At 46.3% G+C, this 13,968-nt stretch overlaps 1 protein-coding gene across 5 annotated transcripts in view; it reads left to right on the forward strand.

Annotated features, from left to right (window-relative positions):
• The window catches only part of GLI2 (GLI family zinc finger 2), a 278,389-nt gene that overhangs the window by 15,926 nt on the left and 248,495 nt on the right, over positions 1-13,968 (forward strand). Inside the window, exon 2 of one of the 5 annotated variants that reach the window (XM_075933074.1) lies at positions 10,434-10,540. The exons of the other annotated variants lie outside the window; for them this stretch is intronic. The gene's annotated coding sequence lies outside the window, so the exon portion shown is untranslated. The remainder of the gene's footprint in view (positions 1-10,433; positions 10,541-13,968) is intronic. 5 annotated transcript variants of the gene reach the window in all.

Raw genomic sequence — 13,968 nt, forward strand, 5'->3', positions numbered from 1 at the left:
TAGGTAGTTCGAATTAGGCTTTCTAATTCGAACTACCGTTACACCTCGTTCCATGAGGAGTAACGGTAGTTTGAATTAGCCTAATTCGAACTACCTACTCCATGCCGCATGTAGCCGCGGGCACGGAGTCTGCACTAACGGGGATTTAAAAATGGTGGCACCCGGCAAGATGCAAATGAAGCCCGGGATATTTAAATCCCAGGCTTCATTTGCAACTTCGAATGCCTACATTAACCACCCTAGTTTGAACTAGGGTGGTAGTGTAGACATACCCTAAGAGACTAACACAAATATATGTGTACTATCATGAGCCTTCATGGGCACAACCCATTTCCTCAGATGAGCAGAGTGGAGAGAAAAAGAGGTGATCCCTGCCTTGGCCGTGTGGGGGTTTAATCCCCTCAGCCAGTGAACCCTCTCCTGGTGGTGCCTCTACCACTGTCTTCTCCATCTGTAGCCCAGGAATTGCAGCGTCCTGTTCATGACTCTGCCCTTTGGCCATGTCACCATCTGCGTTTTCCCTCTCGCAGGGGGAAAGTAGCTCAGTTCAAATAGTCCAGCCACTTCACCAGTGTCGATTGTAGGGATGTGTGGGAGGGGAGAGGAGGACCTGGGCCCACCCACTGCTCTGGGTCCGAGCCCAGGCACGCTGTTGATCGTAGCCTCCTGTTGCCTTTGCTTAACTTCTTGGATAGACCTGCTTCAATTCCCTGGTCCGTCTCCCCATGGCCCTAGCTCTTTCTTTTCCCTCTTCTCTGGGCCTCCAGCCAGCATGTCCCAGCATCCAGCCAGGAGCTGCCTCCGTACCTGATAACTACTGCTCTGTCCAAGGTGCAATAGGTGTTTTTATTCTGTAGTTTTGTGTGTTTCTGTGAAGTGCTAAAAAGAAAACCAACAAACCGAAGGGTAACGGATGTGGGCATTTGGTTGATTTTGAGAAAAATGGGATTAAGTCACCTGCCTAGATTAAGTTTACACATCTCGGGTCACCCTTTGACTTCAAAAAATGTTCTGTGGAAGAAAAAATATCTAGCAGGATTTCATACAAGGATATTGTAAACGTGTAGCCCAAAGGCCAGAGTCAACAGGGCTCGTCTTGCTGGCAGGGAAGTGTGGCCCAGTGGCCAGAATCCATGGGACTTCCCTTATCTGCAGGGAAACGCAGCCCAATGGCCAATGTCAGTAGAAGGGTTGGGTAGATAGGTAGTGGGTCCTGAGCCTTCCCTGCACCACTGGATTCCAGCCCAGGGCTCTAGTTGTGACAATGGTGTTCAGCCTGTAAATCTGCCCCCAACACCCTGACTACTGCAAAGACAATAGCTGGGCCCTTCTTGGGCTGCTCCCTACCTTGACTCTGGGTGTCTTCAGGATCTCGGGGAGCCTCAGGTACCTATATCTCCATGCGTGTCTGGATGCTTGCCTGGGCCGCAGTATCTTCTGTTCCCTTTGTCCAGGTTCCCAGCTGCTGTTTGGCTGAAGCTGGTAAGGTGCATCTCTCCCCTCGCCACTCAGTGGTGAGCCAGGACTGAGCCAGGACTGAGCCATGCAGCTCTGTTTTATACTGTAGCAGCATTGGAGCATGCCTAGAAGAGTGGAGGGGGTGGGGCTTCATCTAAGAGCATTGCCTTAATTCCTTCCTCTCCCGTGTGGGGCCAGTACACCCCATCACAGCCGTGTTCATTTCTCTTTTACCCAACAATTTGGATTGCTTTTTAAAAATACCTTTAAAAACACAAGAAGGAAACTGTACAAGTTCTGAAGCTGTTTCATGGCTAACTGGAAAATATTGTTTGTGCTGCTATTTGAAGTTAATAACAATTATCATGTTCAGGCCCAGTAATTTTCTGTTCTATTCCTTCACTCCCTGTATTAGAAGAATTAATAAATTTGGAGCTATCTATGTAGGCCTCAGTTTCTGCAGGATTTACATTAAAAATATCCTGCTCCTGGCATAGCACATAGAAGGGCTGGCAAGCGTCCAAACTTACTTTTCTCCTCAGGATTGTCTTGCTGTACATTTAAATGACAGAGAACAGAAACTATGTGCCAGAGCTCGCTCCTTTCTTGGCTGTTTCTTTGGGTTGCTCCCTGGGGGTCCCATTCTATCCATCTGCCTACTTCATTTTGCTTCAGAGTCCCAAACTGCTCTGATCGCTGGCATGAGCCAGCAGGTCTCTTTGTTGTAGCCTAGAACTTGACTGGGTTGGGTAACCGTGTGTGTGCCAGAATTTTCAAGGACCTCTGCTTTGTTGTCCTCCATTCAAACACTGGACACTGTGGGCTTGTCTAGACTACGCTGAAGTTTTGAAAGAGGATATGCAAATTCTGTGGGAATTTGCATATCTTCTTCCGATCTCACTTTCGAAAGCCCGGCAGAGCTTTCGAAAGTGAAAGCAGTCGGGACGTGGTTTTTTCGGCAACCCCGCCCCTTTTTCGAAAAGCCGCTCTTCCTCAAAAAATGAGGTTTATTGACTTTTCGAAAAAGGGGGGGAGGTTGCCAAAAAAACCCGCATCCTGACTACTTTCCCGTGGAATTTGCATATCCTCTTTCGAAACTTCAGCATGGTCTAGACATAGCCTGTAATAATTGCTAACCTTAACGTCCATTTAATCGTCTCCTTCATTCCAGATTAAAACTTCAATGGCCAAGAAAAAAGGAGTTGATCTGTCTGCTTCCTACTGGACTGGTGTCTACCTCATTGTAAACTGCTATTGTAAATGGTTTTAGATGTAGCACGCATACTGGAAGTTGATGTTAGAAACAAATAATGTTTTTTCACGATTTTTAAATGGACGTGGAGGAAATAGCTGTTCTTTTTGCAAGTCCTGAGGACAGGAAAGTATTAAGGAACTGTTGAGACAGTGCCCATAGGTGTGCATGTCACTTTAATAATATTGAGTCTTTTAAAAAAACAAACCAAAAAAAAAAACTTACATGCCCACGTGCAGTGTTGCCAGATTCTGCTGGTTTTCAGGCAACAGTAAACAAAATGTCTCACGGGGAAACACTTAGAACTCCCATGAGGCCTCAGGTTGCCTACTGCTGCTATAAAGTCTGCCTCTGCATCCAATCAATGTGCTGCTACGGATCAGTCAGCACATCCCACAAATTCTAGGACTATAAGCACAGTTAGGAACACTGCCTTATCCCAGGAGACCATTTTGGTTATGACAATCTGGTGGCCAACTGAGACCACTCATACGACCTGCTCCCTAGCCTAGGTTGCTCCTCGCTGTTTTGTAGGGACAAGATAGAGACAATACAGGGACAGATATTAAGATTTGGTTTTCCTCACACAAGGGGGTCTACTGAGATTATGAACAGGGGCCAAAATATTCAAAATTCAATTTAAATGGGAAGAAACTCATGCTTGCACATGTAGGGAAAAGCAATTGGAAATAATGAGGAAGAGAAACCAGGGAAACGGCTTGGAAGGATCCATGGCTGAAAATGGTGAGGAGATGCCTTCAGTGTTCTGTTACTAATGAAGTCTTGGACTGCATGTCCAGAAACATCACCCTGTATATGGATGAGGTAAGAGAGCCTGTCTACACTGTACTCGTTACCATATCAGGAACATTGCATTTAAGTTCTGTCTTAGCCGCATTACTAGAGAGAGATTGACAAATGGGAAAGAGATGAAAAATAAAAGCAACAAGGGGGCTGAGGGATTGACTTCCAAGGGAAGATTGAAGGAGCTGAATATGGATAGCTTAGCTAAAAGATGACAAATGGGCGGTTGGACTATAAATCTACAGATATCTGAAGGGAGTAAACACCAAGGCTGGAAGAATTGTAGAGTGATACACTGGTGTATACATAGAAGTAATGGGATGACATTTAAGAGGGGGCAAATTTCAGCTGAGTAATGGGGGAAGCTTCGTGACAGCTTGATGTATGAGGCCATGGAATAATCTCTCACTGGAAGTGATGGAAGCACCATTGCTTATTCTTCTACACTTGGGGCCGGTTCCTGTTTGTAGTGAAGCTAGCGTGTTCAGGGCCAGCTTTAGGCCGATTCGACCGATTCCCTCGAATCGGGCTCTGCGCCTAAGAGGGCCCCATGCCCTAAAGCCAGAAGTGTGCTGGTGTGCCGGGCGCGCTGCAGGAGGGGGCGTCAGCCCCGGAGGAGGAGCGCGGCGGCTTCCCTGCGCCGCAGGAGGGGTGAGTTGAGCACAGGGGTTTCCCTGTGCCGTGAGGGAGGGTGGGGTTTGACGGAAAGGTGGGACATGACTCTGCCCTGTAGCTGGGGATTTAAAGGGGCTGTGCCTCTTTTTTTTTTTTTTTTTTTTTTTTTTTTTTTTTTTGGCTTAACCAAAAATCCTGGCTGCCAGGCCCCCCATCGAAACTTTTGTGTGTGGTGGTTTTTAAAATTAAAAAAAAAATTTTTTTTTTTTTTGCTCAACAAAAAATCCTGGCTGCTGGGCTGGGGCCCCGTCGAAACTGTTCGAATTGGGCCCCGCACTTCCTAAAGCCAGCCCTGAGCGTGTTACACAACTTTTCATTGGAAAATTCATTTTCCCTTTTTCTAAGTGTAACACACTGGTGTAGAACTCTACAGTGAAATCACCTGACCCATCATTGACAGCGTCTACCTCTGGGGCGAAAAGCAACAACTACTGCCAACACTGCACTTGAGGAGAAGATGTGAATAATACCATTCCCAACTGAGTTGGAATTCAGCCAAGACAGCTCTGGTCTTAGCTCACATCCAATGGAACTTTTCCTAACCACAGTGATCTGGACCTCTCTCCTTTTACATCTCATACTTCTGCTCATTGGGGCATTCTACCGTTCCCATTTTGGGTTTAGTGCAATTAGGGTCTTTGGAACAAAGAGTTCTGCTTCAGCTCTGTGTTCAAGCCCAGAAATCTTCCACTTTGCTTCAGAGAAATCAAGAGAAACAAGACTTCATTGATGCTTGTGGGCTGTAGTCTTTTTTTACATCTACAATACTGTACCTAACTTTTTCTTTAGAAATTCCCATTTCTTCTTCTGCCTTTCACTTCATTTGAAATGCAAACTAAGGTTAAAGGATCACTTTCCTACTGGTGAAACATACAGTATTGGCTGTCATTTTTAAAATACTCTTTGCGCTGGCTGCAGAAGGGTTGATTTCTTTACTCTTTCAGCCTAGGAAGACTCTCCTAGAATGTCCTTTGCTTTTCCCCTTATCCTGAAGGTCTAAATTAGAAAATTAGGCAAAATAGCCATGCAAATCAAGTTATAGCATCTTGACTAAAATGGTAATTTATCTTCTGTGCGAGATGGATGGCAGAGATTCATGTAATTAGAGAAACAAATGTGGTTGTAGCACTTAACATATACTGGTAATTCAGCTGTCTCACTGAAGACAGGGAGGATAGTGAACTTTAAAGCCTTAGCTTGCTCAAAGCACAAATTAGATGAAGTAAAACAGTCTTAAATAATTGTTTTTAAATACATTGTATACATCAGTGTGATGTACTGTGTCTCTGCATCTCGGCCACAGTTGTGAATTATATACCTTTTGAGTCTATGGGAATAACTGGTGAAGAATATAATCTCTCTCTTCTGAGGCTATTGTTGAAAGTCACATCTGTGCAACTGTTTGTCACAGAAGAAATGTGTCAGTGACAACAGAGCTGTTTCCCGTTATGGAGCTTTGCTCATAAGGCGGAACCTTGCAGGTAATTCTCTCAAGAGCATTATACATATATTAGAGAATCAAACTCTGTCAGCGTTCCCTCTATTTTTTTCCCATCCATGTGCAGAATAAATTTTGTTAAATGCACCAAGGCATGTATAAACATGCATCACTAGTAGAAACACATGCTGCTGGCTGTGAGTGCTCTGCTAATCAGCTGGGTGGCATTGAATCTCTCCTGGGTAACTGCCGAAGCGCTCCGCTTATCGGGAACGCTGCTCTCTGTAATAAGACACATTTTCTAATCATTGGTGGCTGACAAAGACGTTAAGGCTAATGAAGAAGAGACTTATATGGTCAAACTCCTGCACCTGGTGAACTGGCTGCTGTCAGCCATTACTGCAAATCCCATGAGTTAAATAGGTTTCTGATGAACCATAATGGTAAGAAATATGCCGAGAAATTGGAGAGAGTCCAGAGAAGAGTGACAAAAATGATGAAAGGTTTAGAAAACCTGAGCTATGAGGGAAGGATGAAAGAACTGGGCTTGTTTAGTTTGGAAAAGAGAAGACTGAGAGGGGACATGATAGCAGCTTTCAAATACCTAAAAGGGTGTTACAAGGAAGAGGGAGAAAAGTTGTTCTCCTTGGCCTCTGAGGATAGGACAAGAAGCAATGGGCTTAAACTGCAGCAAGGAAGGTTCAAGTTGGATATTAGAAAAAGTTCCTAACTGTCAGGATGGTAAAACACTGGAATAAATTGCCCAGGGAAGTTGTGGAATCTCCATCACTGGAGATATTTAAGAGCAGGTTAGAGACACCTGTCAAGACGACGGATCTAGACGATGATCTAGACCCGTGGTTACCAAGAGGTTGATTGCGATCTACTGGTCGATCGCGAGGCCTCGACCAGTCGTTCGCGAGGCGTCCTGTCTGCCCCGCCCCCATTTCCCTCTCACCCCCGAGAAGCCCCACTACTTACCTCAAGTGAAAATGGAGGTAGTGTCGGCTTCCCAGGGATGGACAGAAGTCCCGCAGCTTAGCGCCACTTCCGGCGCTTCCAGAAGTGCGCTAGCTGCTCTGCCGGGTGTCCTGCGGGAGGGAGCATCGGCTCCCTGCACCTCACAGGAGGGGTGAGTCAGCCCCGTGGGAGGCGCGCCGGGGGTTTCCCGGCACGGGTGGGGGGGTCGGCCCCGGGGCAGGCGCACGCAGGGCTTCCCTGCACGTGGGAGGGGGTTGGCCCCGGGGCAGGTGCGCGCGGGGCTTCCCTGCGCCGCGTTGGGTCGGCCCTGGGGCAGGCACATGCTGGTTTCTCTGCGGGGGGAGGGGAGAGAATCCTGGGAGGAGGGAGATGCAGCAGACTCTCTGCCTCCACTGGTACCCCACTCCCCAACCCCCACTCCCCAGCCACAGAACGCTGTCCCCACTCCCCTGTCCCCACTCTCCTGTTCCCAGCTACTGAACTCTGTCCCTATTCCCGTCCCCCCTCTCTGCCCCCTGCTGCAGAACCCTGTCCTCTGCCCCCCCACCACCCTGTTCCCTCTCCCCTGCCCCCAGCCGCAGAGCTCTGTCCCCACAAAATGTATAACTATAAATGCTTCATTTTAGATTTAAATAGCATGAATAAAAAACAGACCATTTATTTCATAACTATAAACACGTGATTTTAATTTTATGTATAATTTAAAAATAAACTGTTTATCAGAGTGTGTAAGTAAGGGCTGGGGATAGCAAGTGATGGACAGGAGGAGAATAGAGAGGGCGGGGCTTCAAGGAAGGGGCAGGGTGGTAGATCTTCGCCTGTTCTGAGATTTAAAAAGTGATCTTGGGTGTAAAAAGGTTGGAGACCACTGATCTAGACAGTGTTTGGCTCTGCCATGAGGGTAGGGGACTGGCCTTGATAACCTCTCGAGGTCCCTTCCAGTTCTAATACATCTATGCTGATGTAAGTGTGCACGTGTATGGATATGTGCCTGAAGAAGGGCTGTCCCGCTGATCTTCCTCAGGAAGAAGGAAAATATGCACTGCGCACAGACTGAAAACATGTCCTATTGACTGGGTGCTGATTTCACAAATTAGTACTAGTACAAAGTAATCTGTGCCGTTTTCCCTCTTGCAAATAGAAAGGGAGCTCAGAAGGAAAAGGACTGCAGGCACCCTCAGCTTTCGCTGCTCCTCTTCTGCCCTAAATGTAAATCTTCATGGTCCACTCTCAAAGAAGTGCCCTGACCGTTAGACACTTTCGGATATTAAGTGAGTGAGCCCTCAAAGCTCGAGGCATCAGAACCTGTGGGGAGAAGACACCTATCCCCAACTAGGTATGTTAAATGGCAGTTAATCAGATTAGATGTTGGGGGAAGGGTGCTAGCGACCCCTGCTGCGGCTTTTCAGTTTAAATGTAGTAGGAGCCGGGTGCGCAGCTGCTTGGCTCCTACTGCATTTAAACTGTAGTGAGGTTAGCTCCCAAGGGTGGTGTGAGCCGGAACTGAAGAGTCTTTAGTCTTCAGTCCCGGCTCACGCCGGCTCTGGGATGCTGCAACTCTGCCATTGCCCCTTCTGCACTGCACTGCACTGCATTGCCCCTTCTGCACTTTTAAGCTGGCTTCCCCACCCTTTCTGCCTCTGACACAGAGGCAGCAAGTGGGGGTGGGGGAAAGAAAGCAAGTAGTCGACCTAACTACCCAATAAGCATGTGCATATTGGGTAGTCAACTAGTCAACTACTCCCTTGCTTCCCTGTCTCAACCCCTCTCTTTTACACTATCTGGGGAAAAATACCGCCCTTCTGACATATTTGAATGCACCTTATTGCCATCCTGTGCCACCTTTCTTGGCCATGATGTAGTGGCTTTGCATGCGGTGATGATTTCCTCTTGTGGCTGACCCAAAGGAGATAAAAGCCCTACTGCTGCTTACAGCTAATGGAAGCACCTTATTAATTCAAGTGGCAGAGATCTGTGTTTTTGGAGGTGAAAGACTAAGGTTCTAATCCAGTGACCGGCCACCTGAGCTAGTGAGTGAGTGGCCCCACGAGTGGCTCTCCAGCTCAGTGAGCTGCAAGATTGTTGTAACCATAGCAGTCTCCCAGAACAGGGTAGTTTTGCTAACTGGCTTGTGTACCTGGAATTTATGGGTTGGGCCGATTGAACCATAGTAGCGCTTTGAATGGATGCCGAGGGAGCACACGACTCTTGCAGGCAATTGGCACGCACCTCCCTTCACGTGCCCTTGCTTTACATGCGAGTCACGTTAGCAATACCAGTAGGAAAAAAACGACTCGGATGGAAGCCAGCAGATTCTGGCAACCCTATGGGCAAGAGTAAATAAAATGTCTCGTGGGCCAGACCTAGAACCACAATGGACTACATGCGGCCCTCAGGCTGCAAATTTCCCAGCACTGTTCTAGTCCCATCTCTGTGTGTGATTTAAACTACTGATTATATCTTAGTTTTTGTATTGCCTGGAGCCAAGGGATTCGTTGCTCCACCCCTACTTATTGCCACCGCTTGCTGTTACTGGTGCATGGTCTCTTCTTCCCGTCAGGATAGGAATTCAGATCCTGTACTCTCTTTTTGAGATGGGCTTTCCTGCTGTTCCAGTAAGTCACTCCAGAGATAAACCAGATTGAAAGAAACAGGTTAAATGCCACCATGTCTAGTAGGTTTCAAATGCTGTTGATAAAGATTTTTAAAAGCTGTGGTGGGATTACAGGGTTTAGTCCTTGTTTTGGGGTTAACTTTTCATAGCAGCCTTTAAAAGGCTAGAGTGTGGCAGAGCAAACTTAGTTGATAAAAACAGTCATCCTCAACAGCATTAGGTTCTACAGTCCTACCTGCTCACACCACACCACTGGCTCCAAATCAATGACTTCATTAATGCTCTTAAGCATACAACCCTTTTGGACTCGGGTGAAACTTACAAAGTGAGTTCCTGTTGGTGTTCTTTGGTTCTCTCTCTCTGCATGTCTACAGACTTGTCAGAAGAATCCCCTGGATTCTAAAGATTACTTCTAGAGTCAAAATACATTTGAAAAAAATGATGCATCCCGGTCAGGCATGTGCCATCTTGCTGTGTGATAGAATATTCAAATGAACTTAAAATTCTGTTCTACAGAGTTTCTGGTTAGAAATGGATTTAGACATTTGAACCTCCCAGAAGTTCCTGGGTGTTGGCTGGGGCTTGCCTTTTTTATTAACTGTAATGAATTTTTTTTAATATACATATGCATTGAGGCATTTCTTCAAAAGATCTGAAAGAGACAAGCCTGGGCCTTAACTAATGAATTTTAGGAGCAGGTTTTTGGTATCCCTTATGCCTCAAGACGGTTTCTGTCAACAAAAGCACTTTTTATTTAATAGTAAGACTAGGAAAAGCTCTGGCTTGCTTATTCCTACCGTTGTCTAGTCAGGTGAGATAAGCTGTTATCCACGTGATAACATCTAGGTTCCTAATCACTTTCATGTACTGTTTTCACAGGAAAAACAGCACCATTAATGTAAGATGCTCTGTGCTTTATGGTCCTGGTGTTCGGTGAATGTTCAGTGGGTTCTTTCAAGTTGTCCTGAACAGCCATGGAGAAGTCACTGGCTCCCAGAAACATAGAACCGATGTGCTGTGAATTTGATTTGCACGTCTCCTAGTAAAAGTAGGGTGGGAGATGGGTGATTTTTCAGTAGTTGGTAATGCCTGAAGGTTGTACTCTGATGATTGTTTGCCTGATTTAGTAATATGTATGCAGCTCTTTTCACTCATCCCTCTCAAAACTCTTAAAAAAAAAGTCACTAGGTATTCTTATCCCCAATTCACAGATTGGGAAGCTGAGGCACAGAAACGTGAAATGGAAGGATAAGGTCATGGAAGCAGTCCAAAAGTAGAGCTGAGGATAGTGCTTGGATATCCTGTTTCCCTGCCCCAGGTAATAATCAACAGGCCACTGTCTATGGCACCTTGTGAATTGAATCTGACAATTGTAGTAGACGAGTGTCTGTTTTACATGGGCCGGTATGACATTAAGTACTTAACACTTTTCTTGTCTGTATGCTAGGAGAGGACAGGAAAACGAATGGCTGTGAGCCCAAGCTACTAATTTATATTTTAGAGGCAGAGCCACCATGTTCGGGTCGGGGACCTATCTCCTCCATCGGCACACAGAAACGTTCCAGAGCTAAGGATCTGTATCTTTCACTAGCATAGAATTAACTTAGAAATGTAAGGGGGACTGAAATAAATTAATAGCCAACCAACTAACCCCCCATTAGTCTTTCCTTATGCTTTTTCATCAATTCCTCCTCCTTCATTATAGCCGCTGCCTTGAAAATCCTAGAATTTGAGGTTGACAGCTGGATTGGGGGCAAATACTGGAGGACCTGAACATGGGTCTTGAATTTAGTGTGTGTTTGAGCCGGTGTCTATTCACTGTGGGCTGCTTTTGTAATTTAGTCATGTTGAGTAGCGTTTATTCACTGAGACTACTCCCATGAGTAAGTGCTGCAGAGTCATGCCTCAAGGAAGCAATGCAGTCTCTGTAGGGTTCTGTGTCCCCAAACTTTCTTATTTTGAGCAACATTTTCCTAGCGCTGGTTTTGCAGCTCTGAAGCCTGCAGCCACTTTAAGAAAACTTTATGACACAAACATTGTTTTCTCTCATAAGCTGCAGTTTGCCAGGACAACAGGGCTCATTCCAGCGGGGTTGCTGTTTGGCAGGATGTGCGGATTTTGTCTCTCCTTTTGTACATCTGAAGAAAATGGAAACCTGGCATGTTAACTCGACATGGTTTTCCTCACCTCTCCCTCAGCAGCTGGGATAAGCTGTTCTGCTTGATCACACATTTCCCTTGTTTTATGAATTACCACCTACGCTCTGGCCAGCTAGCATACAGAATTCTTCTCTCACTGGCAGCTTTCCTGTTTGGCTAAGGCGAGGAGAAGAGTTTTAAAGGGACTTCTCAAGGATAATGTGAATCTCAAATTTAGGGGTGTGTGTATATATCTAGATAGATATCAGTACTCACACACCCTGAATTTGAGATCCATGTGATCCTTGAGAAGTCTCTTTAAAACTCTTCTCCTAGCTGAAGGATATACTGCAAGATTTACATGACATTGCTTGAGTCCTTAACTCAATCATTTTTGTTTTTCTTCATTTAAATAATTGCTCTGGGGAGGAGGGGGGTCATGGAGCAGGCTGCCCCGAGAATAGAGGATAACCCCAGCCCTTTCTCACTGCAGCAGCTTGGGGCCAGGTGAAAAGTGCCTCTCTGGGGCCACTGCAGTGGGCACAGCCTGGGGAAGGGTGCGTTTCCCCTGGCTGGGGCAGGTCATGTGTCCCTCTGTGCTCCCCAGCCAGAGTGAGGAATGCTGCAAACTGTGCGCTTTGCCCTCGCCTGCTGACAAAGGGGAACAGCCAGCAATGTTCCTGTACAAATCGGCTGGGTGGGTGGGAGAGACACCGCCCCCCATCCCCTCTGCCCGGAACCCCTGTCTCCTGTGTGGTGGTTCTGTCTCTCTTCTGTACAGTTTTACGAGAATCAATCCCATTTCGGGCACGTCCCATTTTCCTGGCACAACCAAACCCTGACCTTGCTTTAAGGTATGATAAGAGGAAGCTGTATCCTGAATTTGATGGTCTTGGCTCTTTCAGTTTTAGGAAGACACACGCGCACACGCACATGCACACAGAGAGCGCTGGCCCTACGGCCAACTGGGCTACTGCCCGGGGCACCCCATTGTAGCAGGCACCGCGCAGGGTGCACGAATGGCCCAGGCCGGCCCCCCCCCCCCCACACACACACACACACTCTCTCTCTCTCTCTTTCTCTCTCTCTCCAGATTGATATGTAATGCCATACATGAGGCTCAGTTATAGCTCATGAACTTGTCCTATCACACAGGAGAGGGGAAAGAAGCTTACAGTGTAAGTGGAGGTGCATGGCAGTTTCATCCATTTGTAGGGACAAGCTCCCTAGATATTTTTTCGGTGCTCACGACTAGGGCAATGCTTCAAGAGATGGGCCTAAAGATCCCTCTGAATGCAGTTGTCCTAGCATGTGTGGGTAGCAAGTGCCTAGAAATCACACCTCCCCGACCAATATTGTTACATTTCTCGCTGCCAACACTGGAAGCCACATTATACCAGACCGTATGGGGCAGCACCTTGAGATGGGGTAGAAGAGCTCTCTTCTTTTCCAGAGAGCCAGAGGGAGGCAGATTTTAGCTCATCGTTAGCAGTCTTCACTTTTCCTAGATTGCAGAATGGATGTAAATGCCCAGCCGAACCACTGGAGGAATTCAACATAGTAGGGAAGCAAATCATCCAGCCCTTCTGCCCTTCACTGGAGCTTAGAAGAAAACTGAGGGGACAGGCCATTCTTCAGTGGGACATGGAAAACCTTCAAAGCACCAGAGATGCCTGAACTAGGGTATTCTTTTCCTGACAACCTTTAGATCTAATTCATACCTATATCTAAAAGACCTGTTACAAATGACTTAGTTTTTGTCAAGTAGCAAGGCAGCACACAGTCACAATAAACCAAAAAGTCAGGTTACTGCATCACCTAATCTATTTTGTTCCTGTGCTTGACCAGTGTATGGTGCTTTGTAATGATATAGTAGTAAAAGTTCTGCTGTGTATTTTGGAAAACAGAACTCTCTTAATAGCAGATATCAACACGGCACGCTATACAATCTTAGCTAAGAAGTAGGAAGAAGCTGGTGTGTGTGTGTGTGTGTGTGTGTGTGTGAGAGAGAGAGAGAGAGAGAGAGAGAGAGAGAATATTATGGGCTGTGTGGATCAGCGAAGTGCAAATTAGCGAGGTTCTAGCGTACCATCGGATCTCTGCTTACTATAGAAAGAGTTCAGAAGTTCATTGCTTGGGTGGAAAGGGAGGGGGAAGGGTTGTGTTGACTTGTGCTGTTATTAAGACTGTCTGGAGCTGAATAACCCCTCGTGAACTTGTATCCTCCGTCCCAGCTGCAGCTCTTCAACTCCAACAAAGACCAGTCACTAAATCCAGGAAACGGAGTGGCATGTGGGTGAGTTAATGACTCCACACACATACCCTTTCTACTGTCCTGAGGGGATGTGACACTTTGCATCTCTTGAAACCCTTGCAGTTCACCTGCAAACAAAATGATATATGTACGTGTCTGTGTAAAAATACATCTATTCCTTTCCCATCCTGAGGAAATTGCTCTCCCCATCAAGTTTTTCCAACACATTGCCTTTTAGAAACCACACTTTCTACACATTTAGCTATATGAAATTTTTATTCTTTTGATACTTGCTCCTCTTTTGTGCTCAAAAGGGACTGCTATATATTTTCCGGAAGCCTGTATTTACGGTCA

The sequence above is a fragment of the Pelodiscus sinensis genome, chromosome 7 (assembly GCF_049634645.1).
Source record: "Pelodiscus sinensis isolate JC-2024 chromosome 7, ASM4963464v1, whole genome shotgun sequence".
NCBI classification, from domain to species: Eukaryota; Metazoa; Chordata; order Testudines; family Trionychidae; genus Pelodiscus; species Pelodiscus sinensis.